Source organism: Rhinopithecus roxellana, chromosome 17 (genome assembly GCF_007565055.1).
Source record: "Rhinopithecus roxellana isolate Shanxi Qingling chromosome 17, ASM756505v1, whole genome shotgun sequence".
Classification (NCBI taxonomy): Eukaryota; Metazoa; Chordata; class Mammalia; order Primates; family Cercopithecidae; genus Rhinopithecus; species Rhinopithecus roxellana.
Genome location: NC_044565.1, coordinates 95,877,474 through 95,894,830, shown reverse-complemented (window position 1 = coordinate 95,894,830; position 17,357 = coordinate 95,877,474). Strand labels below are relative to the sequence as shown.

The 17,357-nt window shown below is 39.1% G+C and overlaps 1 long non-coding RNA gene across 1 annotated transcript in view; it reads left to right on the top strand.

Annotated features, from left to right (window-relative positions):
• Window positions 1-14,580, top strand: part of LOC115894361 — a 97,709-nt gene extending 83,129 nt beyond the window's left edge. The window contains exons 2-3 of the long non-coding RNA XR_004054484.1: window positions 13,513-13,623; window positions 14,460-14,580. This is a non-coding gene — a long non-coding RNA (uncharacterized LOC115894361). The remainder of the gene's footprint in view (window positions 1-13,512; window positions 13,624-14,459) is intronic.
• Window positions 14,581-17,357: the final 2,777 nt, after the last annotated feature.

Genomic DNA, 17,357 nt, shown 5'->3' with positions numbered 1-17,357 from the left:
GATTAGTGTACTTTCCACTGTAGAAACTGTTCTTAGCCTAGATCTTGACCCCACGGAAGCAAAATGATTGATCTCTGGTTTTAATGTTATGAAACTTGGGCAAACCAGATATTATTGGTTCTACATTCCTAATAACACACACTAAATGAGTTAGTGAGTTGCAGCTGTGAATATCAATCAAATGAGATTTAATGGAAATATATCTTGCTATTATTCAAGTTTAATGCAAACTTGCTAAGATTTTATTTAAAATATTTCATGAAAAGTGACATAATAATGAAACTGTACAAAGGAAGAAGTTACGGATTGATCAAGAAGTAGATTAACTTGTGATGAGCCTCTGATAGTGGTTCTTTCTCTGGCTGTCATCCAGCAGGAACTGACTTATGCCTGTTTCTGTATTCTGCAGAGGCCAATTCTCTGTAAAGATCAGTTTGGTTATAGACTTTGTCTTACCCAGTTCTGACCCTGCACCCTAGGCTGGAACGAGGCAGTCTGGAGTAGCTAGTGCACCAAGTTCCTATCTTCTTGTGCAGGGACTGTAAGCCACAGGCCAAAGGGGCAGGTGTGGGATTGGAAAGGAGCCTGTGGTGGCTGCCTATGTCCAGCTACATGTGCAGAGTGGTGAGCAGGTCTGTGTGCTGCTTCTGCTGGGAGGACTCTGTCACCAGAATTTGAGCTGTCCAGGGGACTGGCACATAGATTGATGGTCCCCATGTGATATGGTTAGGCTTTGTGTCCCCACCCAAGTCACATCTTGAATTGTAATCCTCAGGTGTTGAGGGAGAGACCTGGTGAGAAGTAAGTGGATTATGGGAGTGGTTTCCCCCATGCTGTTCTTGTGATAGTGAGTGAATTCTCAAGAGATCTGATGGTTTTATAAATGATAAACGGTAGTTTTTTCTGCACTCTCACATGCTCTCTCTTACCTGCCACCACGTAAGATGTGCCTGCTTCCCATTCTGCCATGACTGTAAGTTTCCTGAGGCCTCCCTCCCCAGCCATGCAGAACTGTGAGTCAATTAAACCTCTTTCCTTTATAAATTACCCAGTCTCGGGTAGTATATTTATAGCAATATGAGACTGGACTAATACATCATGCTCGGCCCTCTTGTCACTATATCCAGGAATGTGCAGGGAAAAAAATCTTTTGTTGCTCAAAAGTGAGGCTTCTGCTGCTAGAACATTTCCACAATCACAAAACTTCAGCAGCTAAATATTGGCCTGCTGTGTGTGACTGTGTGTGTGTTCACGTGTGCAAATGGTTCTGACTTTCTTTTAGCAATTTAAAAGCAAGATAAATCCCTGCTGACAGAACTTGGTTTTCCTGCTGTGTCGGTGCCTGGGATATTTAATTGAATCTAACAAATGTTTCACTTTGTGGAAGAGACAGATGGGTTTTCTTTTGGGAATGGCTAATACTAGGGGGTTCAGGATTGAGAGACAGTCTGTGAGAGTAAAATGATCTCCACGCTGGGAACTGTGAGACTCTCACCCTAACTCTCTTCTTACCTCTCCTGGTACGACTCAGCAGGTCATTTAAACCCTCTGAAATTTTCTACGTCAAAATTTTATCGCTGGTGAAAGGACTAAATTGACCAGCTTACAGAAAAAGCTCCTTTCAGATCAAAAACTGTCTTTCAAAGATAAAGTGATAAAAGGGTCATTACCTTCATCATCAGACACATATATACAAAATGCATTAACTATGAAAGCATTTGAAAAATCTTGCCATAAGCAAACGAATACCATAACTCCCAGCATTTAATTTATAACTAGGATATAAATCAGATGCTCTAAAAATTCCCTTTAGTAATTATTGCATTATACAAATCATCGTCCTGATCATTCATTGATTCATAACGTATTTTGGGTTCACACTCTGTGGGAGGCAGCTTCAAGGTGCTAGAGACAAAAAGGGAACGAGGCACACAGTCCTCACCCTCAAAGAACTCATGGGAGGTAGGTCTTAGAGAAAGGACGAGAAATAAAAGGCAAAGAAACTAATTACCTTATAGTATAATGAGGGCTACAGCATGCCATATCCCCTAAATTAAAACTTGCTACATAGAAAATGCCAACTTCATTGCATATTTCTATTCACATCATAAAAATATAGGATGAAAGTGATTGTAAAATGTTAATACAGACATACCACACTGATATTGCAGGCTTGGCTCCAGGGGACTGCAATAAGTGAATACTGCAATAGAGTGAGTCACAAATTTTTTGGTTTCCCACTGCATATAAAAGTTATGTTTAACAGACTATACTATACTGTAGTCTAGTAAGTATGCAATAGCAATATGTGTAAAACAATGTACACAATCTAATTAAAAAGACTTTATTTCTAAAAGTCCTAATGATTATCTTTTTGCTGTTGGAGAGTCTTGTCTCCAAGTGGATGGCTGTTGACTCATCAGGGTGTTGGTTGCTGAAGGTTGGGGTGGCTGTGACAACTTCTAAAAATAAGACAATAATGAAGTTTGCCACATTGATTGACTCTTCCTTTCACAAGAGATTTTTCTGTAGCGTGTGATACTGCTTTATAGCATTCTTTCCACAGTAGAATTTATTGAAAATTAGAGTCAGTCCTCTCAAACCCTGCTACTGCTTTATCAACTAAGTTTATGTAATATTCTAAATCCTTTGTTGTCATTCAAACAATGTTCACAGCATCTTTACTAGGAGTAGATTTCATCAAGAAATCACTTTATTTGCTCATCCACAAGAAGTAACTCCTCATCTGTTCAAGTTTGATCATGAGACTGCAGCAATTCAGTCCCATCTTCGGGCTCTACTTCTAATTCTACTCCTCTTGCTTATTTGCACTGTATCTGCAGTGGTTTCCTCCAGTGAAGTTTTAAACCCCTTAAAGTCCTCCATGAAGTTTGCAATCAACTTCTTCCAAACTCCTGTTAATCTTGATATTTTGATCTCCTCCCATGAATCAGGAATGTTCTTAACAAGATCTAGAATGGAGAATCCTTTCCATAAGGTTTTCAATTTACATTGCCCACTTCCATCAGAGGAATCACAATCTATGGCAGCTGTAACCTGACACTTATTCCTGAAATAAGAAGACTTAAAAGTCAAAATTACTTCTTGATCCGTGGGCTGCAGAATGGATGTTGTGTTAGCAGGCATGAAAACAACATTACTTTCCTGTATACATTTATTAGAGCTCTTGGATGACCAGGTACATTGTCAATGAGCAGTAATATATTGAAAGAATCTTTCATCTAGCAATGGGTCTCAACAGTGGGCTTAAAATATTCAGTAAATCATGTCACACACAGATGTGTTGTTATCCAGGCTTGTGGTTCCATTTATATAGCATAGGCAGAGTATATTTAGCATAATTCTAAAGGGCCTTAGGAATGGCAAATGATCATTGCCTTCAATTTAAAGTCACCAGCAGCACTAGCTCCTAACAAGAGAGCCAGAATGTCCTTTGAAGCTTTGAAGCCAGACATTGACTTCTCCTCTCCAGCTATGAAAGTCCTACATGGTATCTTCTTCCAAGAGAAGGCTATTTTGTGTACATTGAAAATCTGTTGTTGAGTGTAGGCTTCTTCTTCAATGATCTTTGCTGGATTTTCTGGATAACTTACTGCAGCTTCTACATCAGCACTCTCTGCTTCCCCTTGCACTTTTATGTTATGGAGATGGCTTCTTTCCTTAAACCTTGTAAGCCAACCTTTGCTATCTTTCAACTTATCTTCTGCGGCTTCCTCACCTTTGCCAGGCTTCATAGAATTGAAGAGAGTGAGGGCCTTGCATGGGATAGGCTTTGGCTTAAGGGAATGTCGTAGATGGTTTGATCTTCTATCTGGCTGACTAGAACTTTTCCCCCATCAGCAATGAGGCTGTTTTGATTTCTTACATTCGTGTGTTCACTGAAGTAGCACTTTTAATTTTCTTCAATAACTTTTTCTTTGCATTCACAACTTGGCTGTTTGGCACAGAAGCCTTGCTTTTGGCCTATCTGGACATTCAGCATGTCTTCCTTACTAAGCTTAATTGTTTCTAGCTTTTTGATTTAAAGTGAGAGATGTGCGATTTTTCCTTCCTGAACACTTAGATGCCATTGTAGGGTTATTAATTGAGCTAATTTCAATATTGTGTGCTTCAGGGAATAGAGAAGTTCACGTTGAGAGAGAGGTGGGGGAACAGCAAGTTGGTGGAGAAATCAGAACACACACATTTATCAATTAAGTTTGTCATCTTATATGGCTGTGGCTCATGGTGCCGCCCAAACGGTTACAATAGTCACATTAAAGATCACTGATTACAGATCACCACAACAGACAGAATAATAATAAAACTTGAAATATTGCAAGAATTACCAAAATGTGACACAGAGCCACAAAGTGAACACATGGTGTAGGGAAAATGGTTCCTGTAGACTTGCTTGATGAAGGATTGCCACAAACTTTCAATTTGGAAAGAATGCAGTGTCTGCAAAGCACAATAAAGCCACGTGCAACAAAACAATGTATGCTGGTACGTACTTCTAACTCACTGATACTTCAGAAGCTAAAGCCAATCACAATAAACAGGAAAATGTGTGTGTGAGTATCATATATTAATAGATACGGTCTGGGGGAAATGGTGCAGCAAACTATAGTTAAAGGAATGTTTTCTCTGGAACAAGGTAGCTATGAATTTAGATTCTGACCCCTTCTAAATCTGTGATCTTAGTTCAGTCACTTAGCTTTAAGTTTTTATTCCCTCATTTGTAAAAACAAAGGCTAACAGTGCCTTTCTCACACAGTTACTATGACAATGAAGTAGAATAATGTGGAAGTATCTAATTTTCTGAAACCTTCCCATAGAGTTGTTATTGTTTCAGCTTTTGTTGGTCACGGTTTCCTCTAAGAATCGGGAAACTCTTTATTTTACCAAAAACTTCCATCACACAAGTGACACAGGCCTCCCTTCGTCTCTGGTACCATTGAGGCACTTTGACATCCAGAATTCAATTTGCCTTGTTAAGAAGTTCCCTTTCACACAACAGTGGGATTCATGTAGTCAGGATGTCTCCAGGGGCTCTCAAGTCAACATGTGGCTGTCTCTACTGTCACTTGGTTCCACTTCACTTGCTCTCAACCTCCCAGGGGTCATTTTCACTGTTTCTCTCTGTCTCTGTCACAAGTTGCATCCCTGGTGCCCCCACTCAGCCTAATGCCGTTGGTCTCTTTTCAGTTGGCCAGCAGCAAACAAGTGAGGGCCTAATGCATGCCAGATGCCAGTCACACAGCGACTTAGTAGGTGTTGTTGCCTGTGACATGGAACTTGCCAATCTAGATACTCCATTCTCTCTACTGCCTGGATAATCTCTGCTATTACCTTGCCTTTGCTTATGGGGAAATAGAATCTACTCCTCAGATGTCTACCCTCACAGAGGGGCTTTGTTTTACAGTTGCTTGACCCAAGGGATTTATGTTCCTTTTAATTTATACGTCATTTTGCTTCTCAGTGCTATATTTGCCACAAAGTTGCTGGTCCAGTCTGGGTCCCTAAAATCCACACCACAGTTTAGTTTTTGACATACCTATTGCTGCACTTCAGCTTTCTATCTAAGGACCTAAATGGTGCTATTGAACACTTTTGAACTCTTTCCCCAGGAGGCTCCTTGACCCCATACGAGTAGATGGGAACAGACAGCCATCTGAGCACAAAGGGTTGCTTAATTCCACACACAGATATGTCTGTATTCCAGGATCAACGAAGTTCAGACATGCAGAGATGTTTCAAGATTTAAAACAAAATGGAATATTCGTTTTAAAGTAGCTCTTGACTTCTAGTCAAATTGGTGGATTGAATGTAACAAATTACCTTCTTATATTGCAATCACCTTCTTATATTCTGAATGAAATATGTAAAATGCTTTCAAAGGTGCAAGCATCTAGATGGAAGCAGAGGATAAATTGAGCTGGCCCCAGGGCAATGGCCGGCTTTTGACACTGTATGGGATTGGGAAGCAAGTTTGTAGGAGTCATGCAGAGCAAGGAGTAGAAATTGAGCTCCTACATGAACCCAGAAGCTGGGAAATTGCTGCTTGTTCTTGACAAGAGACTACACTATCTGTCCTTCAACCTCAGTCGTAGCAAAGAGCAAACTGACTACTCCTATTCAGAGCTGTAACCAGAGTCATCTATGACCTCAGACCTGTGAAACATCAGGTTGCTGGACTCGGCTTTACATTCCCCCAGAGACTGAGTGGCAGGGTCCACAGTAGGGTTTGAGCAAAGGCAATCAATAGACCAGTATCCAGAGAGGTCTCGATGACCCAGAGAAAGAAACTCAAAGAGAACCTATGATGGAAACAAGGTCATAGAGAAGGATGACCCAATAGTTGAGATAGTTCCAAGAAAATCAGCCTACATTCCCCTCCCCACTGATGAATGCATAACTAAGAAGCAAGAGCTAAGAGAAGAAATGAATCCTACTAAGTATGTTTAAAAGCAGCCCAAAAAGATAAAAGAGGAAATAGTGAACATGAGCTTATACAATGGAACAAGCTAATGTAAAAAATAGCCTAAAATATAGTAATTTGAAATTTTTTGGGGGATTGATTAAATAGAAAAGGCAAAACTGAAAGGAGAATCAGTGAAATGGAAGATAGATTGAGTGAGTAAACCTTTCAGGAATCAGCACTAAGACATAATGAGATGAAATATAGAAAAGAAAAAATATATAAAGAATAGAAAATGAGATGGTCTAATTACCTTTAGCTGGAGTTCCAGAAGTTTATGGAGGGAATACTGGAGTTAATGTTTAAAACTATAATACTGACAATTTTCCAGAAATGAAGAAACTCTCAAATTGAAATGGTTGAATAATGTAAATAGGTTCCATAAATGTGTGGAGAAATGTTGTCATGAAACTGTAAAACCTCAAAAGAAAATCCTGAAACACAACAGGGAAAATTCAGAGTACTGATAAAGAGCAAACAATCTGATAGGCTTCCACGGTAAATGAAAGAAGAAATAAGACAATGGAATCAAGTTTTAAAACTCCAAGGATATATTTTCATTTAAAATTCTTGCTGATAAATGAATATTTAAGAATGTGGACAAAATGAAAACATTTGCAGTGTACAAATACTTGTTATTATTTAAATGAGAGGTATAGTGGCTCATGCCTGTAATTCCAGAGCTTTGGAAGGCTGAGGTGGGAGGACTGCTTAAGGCCAGTATTCGAGACCAGCCTGGCAACATAGCGCGATTCTGTCTTTTCCATTAAAAAAAAAAAAAAAAAAATAGCTGGGTATGGTGACATGTGCCTGTAGTCCCAGCTACTCAGCAGGCTGAGGTGACAGGATCCCTTGGACCCAGGAGTTCAAGGCTGCAGTGAGCGATGATTGCCGTACTGCACTCCGGCCTGGGTGACAGAGTGAGACCCTGTCCCTACAAATTAGTAAGTAAATATATAAAAATAAAGATTATTACAGCAAGATAGATGAAATATACAAAATAATATACTTAAGCAATAAATGTGAATCCATAAAGAAGGAGTGGGGTGCCAGAAGTAATTGTGAGCATAGAAACACTGTAGAACATGGTGGTATATTTAAATGCATGTCCACTTATAAAATAAGATTATAGTAATAAGGTCAAAAGTGAAAAATATTTTGTTTGTATATGAGTTTATAGGCTGTACAGAAATAAATAATATTAATCATGTGAATTGAGGTTTGAGAGTGTAGAAAGTTTGGAGGGAAGTTATTACTAATTTTTTTGAATTGTCTAAGAAGAGAATAGAGATGTTGTTGATTAATGTTATACTCGTTTGTACAATAACAATGTAAGTATGTACGTAAAAAAACCTTAAGGGCAAATACACAAATAATAAAAATATAGTAGATAATTTATAAACAAATAGTGGAAAAGACAGAAAATATATGGAGTTTAATCAACCTAGTGGAAGCTAGCAAAAAATGAAATAGAAGTGGTTAGAATATATATAAAAAACAGAACAAGGTGTCAGAAATAAGTTCAAGTGTATTAAAAATTATAAAATATATGAAAGGTTAAAACAGGAAGTAAATGACAGATATACTCAGATTTTATCTAGTCTGTATTTTCAAGAAACAAATGTAAAACATAAGGATGCAAAAATGTTGAAAGACAAAGGACTAAAACATATACGCCAGGTAAATATGAAAATAAAGTGATAAAGATTAATAACCAAAAATAATATTAGATTAAAATGGAAAAAGAAAAAAGAATATATTTAAAAACAAATTTTAAAAATCCCAAGAAGTTATATCAGTAATAATCCTATGCATAATAAATTCAATTTCCAAACTTTTGACCCAAGTACTGAAAGAATAACAGATGAAATTGACAAAGCCACAATAACAGTAGGAAGTTTAACATATTTCCTTCAGAAAACGATGGCTCAAACATCTAAAAAAAAAAATAGACATTTATAAAAACACAGTTGAAAATTTTGATCTGATAGTTTTATATAGAATTTTGCATCTGACAAAGAATACACTTTTTTTCAAGTGTATATAAAACTTAAAAAAGTACCATATATTCATTAAAATGTTTCAACAAATCCCAAAGAATTGATATCATATATGCGTACTCTGACTACAGTGCAATAAAATTAGAAAATAATTAGAAATACATAAAAAACTCTCAAATATTTGTAAAAACACTTAGAAAAATTACATTTCAAACAATGCATAAGTTATAAGAGAGGTGATGAAGAAAATTAAGAAAAAGATTATATTAAAAAGTTTGTACTACAGTTAAACCAGTTATCAGAATGAAATTTATAGCTTTCAGTGAATTTATTAGAAAATAAAACATTTTGAATACCAGCTAGCTAAGCAGCCAGTTCAAGAAGTGAGAAAAAGATCAACACAGCTGTCACAATTCTTTTTCAATTCTGAAAGAATTCAGACATTATCTCTTTAAACATTGCCTCTGTCCCATTCTTTCCTCTTTTTGGCATGCAGATTAAAATAATGCTAGACTTTCTTGTTCTATTTTCTGTGCCTTTTTTTTCTGCATTTCTTTCTCATATTTTTGTCTCTGTGTACTGTATTTTCAATAGTTTCTCTGACCTACTTTCCAACTCATTAATGCTTTCATTAGCTATGTCTAATCTGCTGGCAAACCATACTTCGTGAACTTTTAAAAAATTCTAATATTTTAATCATAGATGTTCTGGTTTTGTTTTGTTTTGTTTTCAGATTACTTATATCATTTTTTTTTTTAGAGTTTCCTGCTCCCTGCTGATAATTTCAAGTGTTAATTTTGTTTTTTTCTAAAGTGGTAATTATAGTTGCAGTTCTTAATCATATGTAATAACTTCAGTATCAGGTCTTTGTAGGTTTGTTTCTCTTGTCTGTTCTCTCTTCATTTCAGTGTCTTTTGTGTGTGTGTGTGTGTACTAGGTTATCTTTGACTGTGTGCTTGTCACTGTATTTTAAACTTTTTTTGTAGGAATTATGTGAGGTCTAAGATGAGGGTATATTCTTCCAAAGAAGATTCACATTTCTCTCTACCAGGCATTTAGTGACACTACCAGTTTGTGGATGATTTTAATGCCAGATTAAAGTTTGTTTGTGGATGATTTTAATGCAAGATTAAAGTTTGGTGTTATCTGGATCATGCAGATGATAAGAGCTCTGATTTCAATAACTTCCTGGTTTATTTTCATATTTTGAGAGTTGGTTTTGGTAGTCCCCAGTTAATATGTGACTGAATGTTCATTGGAATCTCCACTTTGGGCAGGTCTGGAATTTGACCTGTATTCTCTTGCCCCATGAGATGGCCAGTACTACAGCTCGAACTGACAGTTTTTTGGTGGCGGTAGTTGGGGCAAGGCGTTGCTAGCAAATAATCTTAGAGAGCTGTGTTTACCTTTCTAGATTCTTACATTTTCCTAGAAATCTATAGCACTGAGTTTTAGGAAACTCTATATTCTTCTTAATCTATATTCCTAATTCTGCAGTTGTTTTATGTTTTGGATATTCATGTTGCTAATTCCCCTACTCCTTTGTTTTCTCTCTAGATAGCAAGTGCCTATTTGACATCCCTTGGATGGTTTGTTGATATCTTAGACCTAACCTGATCAAAAGAAGACCTTTTATTCACACACACACTAACACACACACACACACACACTCTCTCTCTCCTCTCTCTCTCTTCCTCTCTCTCTCTCTCTCTCTCTCATATGCCCACACACTGACAACCCTCTGGTATTTTCATTCCCTTACCCTGGTGCATCATTTAACTGCAGAATCAAAAACCTAGGACTCAGGCCAGGCGTGATGGCTCATGCCTATAATCTCAGCACTTTGGGAGGCCGAGGCAGGTGGATCACTTGAGGTCAGAAGTTTGAGACCAACCTGGCCAACATGGTGAAACCATCTCTACTAAAAATACAATAATTAGCTGGGTGTGGTGGCATGTGCTTGCAGTCATAACTACTCAGGAGGCTAAAGTGGGAGGATCACTTGAACCCGGGAGGTGGAGGTTGCACTGAGCTGAGATCGTGCCAGTGCACTCCACCCTTCTTGCTATCTGCTCCCAATTAATTCACTTTATTGGCAAGTTCTCTCAACATAACCTCAGAATCCACCCATTTTCCTCTAGTCTCCAAATCCACTATCACCACTCTAGTTCTGGACTGCCATCACCCCTTCCTACATGAATCCAGGCACCAAGTAAATTAGATTAAAGCTTCGCTTCTCTTGCTGAACACATCACTTCCATCTTTAAACCCCAGATAGAATGATCTTCAGAAATGTAAATTGTATCCTGTCCTGTCCTTCCCTGTATAAATGGCATTCTTCGTTGTTGTTGTTGTTGACATGGAGTCTCGCTCTGTCACCCAGGCTATAGTGCAGTGACACCATCTCAGCTCACTGCAACCCCTGCCTCCCGGGTCCAAGCGATTCTCCTGTCTCACTCAGCCTCTCCGAGTAGCTGGGACTACAGGCGCATGCCACCATACCTGGATAATTGTTTTTCTTTTTTTGTATTTTTAGTAGAGACGGGGTTTCATTATGTTGGCCAGGCTGGTCTCGAACTCCTGACCTTGTGATCCGCCTGCCTTGGGCTCCCAAAGTGCTGGGATTACAGGTGTGAGCCACTGTGTCTGGCCTTAAATGGCATTCTTTCAGTTTAGATTAAGGCCCACTGACAACAAAAATCTATGGGTCAGATGTCCATCTGCCCTCTCTCCTCCTCTTGTGACCATGCTCCATGCCCTTGTGTTTATTTCTGTTTACCCGACAGGTGGAGTTTATACTGCACTGGCGACTTCTTGTTCTGCTAAGGAACATGCTTCCCTAGGTCTTTGCTGGTTTTGCTTCTTCTGGCCGTTCAACTCTCAGCTTGTGTGGTGTCTTCTGTGAGGGCTCCCCTGACCATCTAATATAAATCACCAACCCTGCTCTTGTGCCACTGTTCTGTCCACCAAGTCATGTGTCACTAATTCCTATCTGAAATGGTTCTGCTTCTTTCTTTTCTTGTTTATGGCCTGTCGTTTATATTGGAATGTGGCTCCTAGAATACTATATGACACAGAAAAATGTTCAATAGGTATTTTTTTAAATGTGGTTGTTGAAATAGGGGCCTTTCCTATGTATTCACTGAGTTGCTTTATTTTCAGAAACACAGGTTGCATATGAATATATGAAATCTGTTTCTACTTTAGAAAAAAAAGGGCAGAGATATGGGGTATGGTCTGTGCTTAAGAAGACATCCAGGGGGAGCTTCCTTCCCTCTGCTGGAAGGGGCATGTTAATATCCATTGCAGATCTTTCCCCAAACCTACTCATGTGAAATATGAGCGTAGGCGGGTCCCATCTGTCACTGTCCTGGCACCTAGGACCCACCCAGCATGGGTCCTCTTCCCATCACTCTGTCTTTCTCCTCTCGCCTTCCCTACCCCCACCTCTGTTTGTCTTGCCTGTTTTCTGGTTGACTGTTTACTATTCCTTTTAATCCAATGACTCTTAGTAGTTGTATGCTTTCTTTTTTTTTTTTTTTTGAGACGGAGTCTCGCACCATCACCCAGGCTGGAATGCAGTGGCACAATCTTGGCTCACTGCAATGTCCGCCTCCCAGGTGAAAGCGATTCTCCTGCCTCAGCCTCCTGAGTAGCTGGGATTACAGGCGCCCACCACCACGGCTGGCTATTTTTTTGTATTTTTAGTAGAGGCGGGATTTCACTGTGTTAGCCAGCACGGTCTCAATCCCCTGACCTCGTGATCTGCCCACTCAGCCTCCCAAAGTGCTGGGATTATAGGCGTGAGCCACCGCGCCCGGCCCAGTAGTCGTATTCTTTTAAGAAATACTGTCTCGAATTTGTAAGAGTTTGATTCTTTCAAATAGTTGCGTGTTTAATTTGGTTCTTAAAATTACTATGGACTTAAGGATAAGAGTTTGAGACAAACATTAAATGCTTAAAAGATGTTTAATACATGAAGGAATACATAAATGAAGAAAGGAAAATATTTAGGTGTGTAGATTTTAGATCTTCAATTGGTAGTTGGTTAATATTACTGTCATAATTATCTTTAAGAGTTTCATGTTTATTTTATATTAGGTTCATTTTTTTCCTACTCTCACCAGAAAAACCAAACCAAATAAAACAAAAAGGAAATGAATTCCTGGTGTTTGGGCTTGAATAAAGAAACTCTTAGTTCTACTGTTATAGAGGGTTCGTAGCAAATACAGGGAGAGGAGAGAGACAGGGGAGCTGGGACGCCAATCTGGCTCCTCTCAGGCCAAACTTCTAATTATCCCTGGATCACCTAACTCACATTTTGAGGAAAAGACACATTGTATTGCAAGTGAACATTAAAGAAATAAAAGAGTGTGGCATTTCTGAAGCTGTAGTGGCGGATGCAAGGTGAGCTGTGGCCCCAGGTTGCATGTTATTGTTGCTTTCTCTTTATGTATTCTGTCTAGCAGGTTAATCTTTCAGCTTTATTCATGCCGCTGTTCACAGGGAATTGATATGCTCTACCACTCTCTAAATCAGATCATGAGCTAATGTTTTGCCCCCACTCCCTGTGTGCGTTGTTGCTTATACGTTCATTTACTGTGCACCTTTACAGTATTTCTAATTTCTTGAGGGTTCATTCTACCAATTCTGAGGAATATATCTTTACTGTGTGCGTAAAGAATTTAGAGCTACAGTAAAAATGAAATACAAGCAGTCCCTGACTTACACACCGATGGGGACATTCCAAATATGGTTTATATTAATACATTTCTTGTTTAAAAATCAGAATGTATTTTGCCATAGCCACAATATGATAATAAGTTTCTAGGTTCCCAGTCTAACCCAAGAAAGCTAATTAAATTGTTAAGCTTTTAGAACTAGAGTAAGGACTCGTTAAACCACAGACTAGGATGGACTATAGAATTGGGAATACTCACGAGTCTAATTGCCCTTTTCAACCCTCTTTTGAAGTCCTAAGGGTACCAGAAATTTATCTCTGCTGATACATTCTCTCTTATTTGGTTTCAGGTGGAATTCATGGTGGATTCTTTTGATGGGGATTTTCCTGCTTTGAAAGGAAATTATAGGACGTTTTCAATGTGGAACAGGGCTGAGGCTCTGACTGCTGCCCTAAGAAAAGTAAGTAGCTGTTTAGATCCATATGATAATTTCTGCTTAGGAGAGTGACCAAGTGGGAGAGAGCTGTTCTGAGAATCACAACACAAGAAACACCAAAGGAACTGGAAAGCAGTGAAGTGGTTTAAACTGTGAAGTAGGAGGAATGTAAAGTACTGAATGGACTTCTGGAAGGAATGATTCATTTATGTACAAGGTGGTAAAAATTGCCAATACAAACGCTGCAGTAATGTTCACAGAATAAGGTATTTAACCCAGAGCCTACTAGTCCCTTGTCTGTTCAGTAGAACATCTGAGCCACATTACCATTTCTATTTTAGAATGCACAACTGGTAGAGTCATTAAATCTTATTAAATCAGTCTAAAACTATTGGGAGTTGTAATTGTCAGTTTTTATGCACTGTGTAAAGTCTTATCAAACTATAGGCTTCCATAATTGTATTTGAGGCACTTCCTCCCAGAGCCCACACAAATAATTCCCAATACCAAGGTGCTTGGAGATTCCACTTCTTTTATGTTTGGTCTTATAGGACTAAACATATGGTTGATTTGACCCTCCAGCAAAGTAATGAAATGAATTAATTTCTGGGATGATTAGCTACATTTTATAGTGACTATATTGGCTTAGTAATGAAGAAAAGCCATATGTACATGTGCTTCTGTGTGGATACAGATTAAGAAAATGAGAGAAGGCAAATGCTTTGTTATGATACCAGAATGTTGAATTTATTATCTTCATTCTACTCCAAACAAGAGGCTGTTGTTTGAATAACTCTGTTAATCAGCTCAGGTAATAAGTGTTGTGACTACTTATCTTACATCTCATTCTTCCAAAACAGAAGTGAACGACAACACAGTACAGTGTGATAATTACCCATAAGAGCCCAGGAAGCTGATCAAAATGAAAATAAATGGAACAAATACCGACGTAATTTTCTGTTTTGGGCTGACATTTGGGGAAGGCTGTAAGGTAAATTTTCTCTCAACTTTTTAAGAATTTTTATAAAAATGTTATTGTTACAGGCCTTCCATACTTCTGATATGTTGAAAATTTCATTATTTATTGCCATGTTTTACCTTTTTTTTTAAATCTCAGAAATAAAGGGCAGTTAAAATTTAGTAGTCCTAAGCTCTTGAAATAAAATGGTGTCTCTCCACCATGGCACATGTTTACCTATGTAATAAACCTGCACATCCTGCACATGTACCCTGCAGTTTAAAAGTTGAAGAAAAAAATTGCCACGGCACTTTTTTTTTTTGCAACATGTTAAATGTTTGATGCATTTTTGAGTTAAAACCATTAAATTGTAGTACTGAGTCAGAATCTCAGAGGTCTATGTACTTTTTGAGGGGAAGATAGAGTCATGTGTTTCTACCACTCACTATACTCCCCTCTACCCTCTAGAGGTAACCACCAATTTTATGACAACTTTTTCTTACTTTTATTTATATGTGTACCAGCAATATATAACTCTAAACAAAATAGTTTGCCTGTTTTAGAATTTTATATAGTGGGTTCATCTAGAATGTATTATTATTATTTTTATTTTGTTTGTTTGTTTGTTTTTTTGAGACAGAGTTTCGCTCTGTCGCCCAGGCTGGAGTGCAGTGGTACGATCCGGGTCCCTGCCAGCTCCACCTCCCCAGTTCATGCCATTCTCCTGCCTTAGCCTCCCGAGTAGCTGTGACTACAGGTGCCCGCCACCATGCCCAGCTAATTTTTTGTGTTTTTAGTAGAGATGGGGTTTCACCGTGTTAGCCAGGATGGTCTCGATCTCTTGATCTCCTGATCTGCCCGCCTCGGCCTCCCGAAGTGCTGGGATTATAGGCGTGAGCCACCGTGCCTGGCCAGAATGTATTATTTTTATTTTGTTCTTTTAATCAATGTTTTATTTTCAGTTTTTCATATGTATTGCATGTAGGTTTGCTAAATTTTATTACTATAAGTGTTTCATTGTATGTTTCATTGTATCACTGCAACTTATTGATTCTTTTGAAGCTGAACATTGGTGTAGTTTTTGGTAATTGTGAACTCTACTGCTGTGAATATTCTTATCCATATCTCCAAGAGCACATGTGCAAAAATTTCTTTAGGGTATATATGTAGAAGTAAAATTGATGAGTCATAACCCGTGTGTATCTAAAACCTTGACAGATAATGCCATTTTCCCCCTCATGTGGTTTGGCTTTGTGTCTTCACTTAAATCTCATCTTGAGTTGTAATACCTCAGTGTTGAGGGAGGAACTTGGGTTGAGGTGATTGGATCATGAGGGCCATTTCCCCCATGCTATTTTTGTGATAGTGAGTGAGTTTTCACGAGACCTGATGGTTTTAGTAGTTCCTAGAGACTTGTTGAATGGTTTTGACCAAAACCATTGATAGTGATGTAGACAGTGAAGTCCAGGCTGAGGTGGTCTGAGATGGAGATGAGGAGCTTATTGGGAACTGGAGTAAAGATCACTCTTGCTATGCTTCAGCAAAGAAACTGGTGTCATTTTGCCCCTGCCCTAGAGATCTGTGGAACTTTGAACTTGAGAGAGATGATCTGAAATGGGAACTTATGTTTAAAAGGGAAGTGGAGCATAAATGTTTGGAAAATTTGCAGCTTGATGATGTGATAAAAAGAAAAACCCATTTTCAGGGGAGAAGTCCAAGCCAGCTGCAGAAATCTGCATGAGTAATGAGGAGCCGAAGACAATGGGGAAAATGTCTCCAGGACATGTTAGAGGTCTTGGCAGCAATCCCTCTCATCATAGGCCTGGAGACCTAGGAGGGAAAAATAGTTTTGTCGGTCAGGCCCAGGGCCACCCTGCTCTGTGCAGCCTCTGGACTTGGTGCCCTGTGTCCCAGCTGCTCCAGCTTCAGCTGTGGCTAAAAGGGGATAAGGTACATCTTGGGCCATTGCTTCAGAGGGTGCAAGCCCCAAACCTTGGTGGCTTACATGTGGTATTAGGCCTGGAGGTGCTCAGAAGTCAAGAATTGAGTTTTGGGAATCTCCGCCTAGATTTCAGAGGATGTATGGAAATGTCTGGATGTCCAGGCGTAAGTCTGGTGCAAGGGCAGAACCCTCATGGAGGACCTCTGCTAGGACAGTGCAAAAGGGAAATGTGGAGTTGGAGCCCCCACACAGAGTCCCCACTTGGGTACTGCCTAGTGGAGTTGTGAGGATAGGGCCACCAACCTCTAGACCCCAGGATGGTATATCCACCAACAACTTGCACTGTGTGCCTGGAAAAGTTGCTGACACTCAATGGCAGTCATGAAGGCAGCTAGTGTGGAGGGTTGTACAATACAAAGTCACAGGGGTACAGCTGCCCAAGGCCATGGGAGCCTCTCCTTTGCATCAGCATGCCTTGAATGTGAGACATGGAGTCAAAGGATATCATTTTGGAGCTTTAAGATTTGACTGCCTGCTGGATTTTGGACTTGCGTGGGGCCTGTAGCCCCTTTGTTTTGGCAAATTTCTCCCATTTAGAATGGGAGCATTTATCCAATGCCTGTACTCCCATTGTATCTTGGAAGTAACTAAGTTGATTTTGATTTTACAGGCTCCTAGGTGGAAGTGACTTGCCTGGTCTCAGATGAGACATTGGACTTGAACTTTTGAGTTAATGCTAAAATGAGTTAAGACTTTGGGGCACTTGTTGGGAAGGCATGATTTGTTTTGAAATGTGAAAGAGACATGAGATTTGGAAGGGGCCATGGGCAGAATGATATGGTTAGGTTTTGTGTCCCC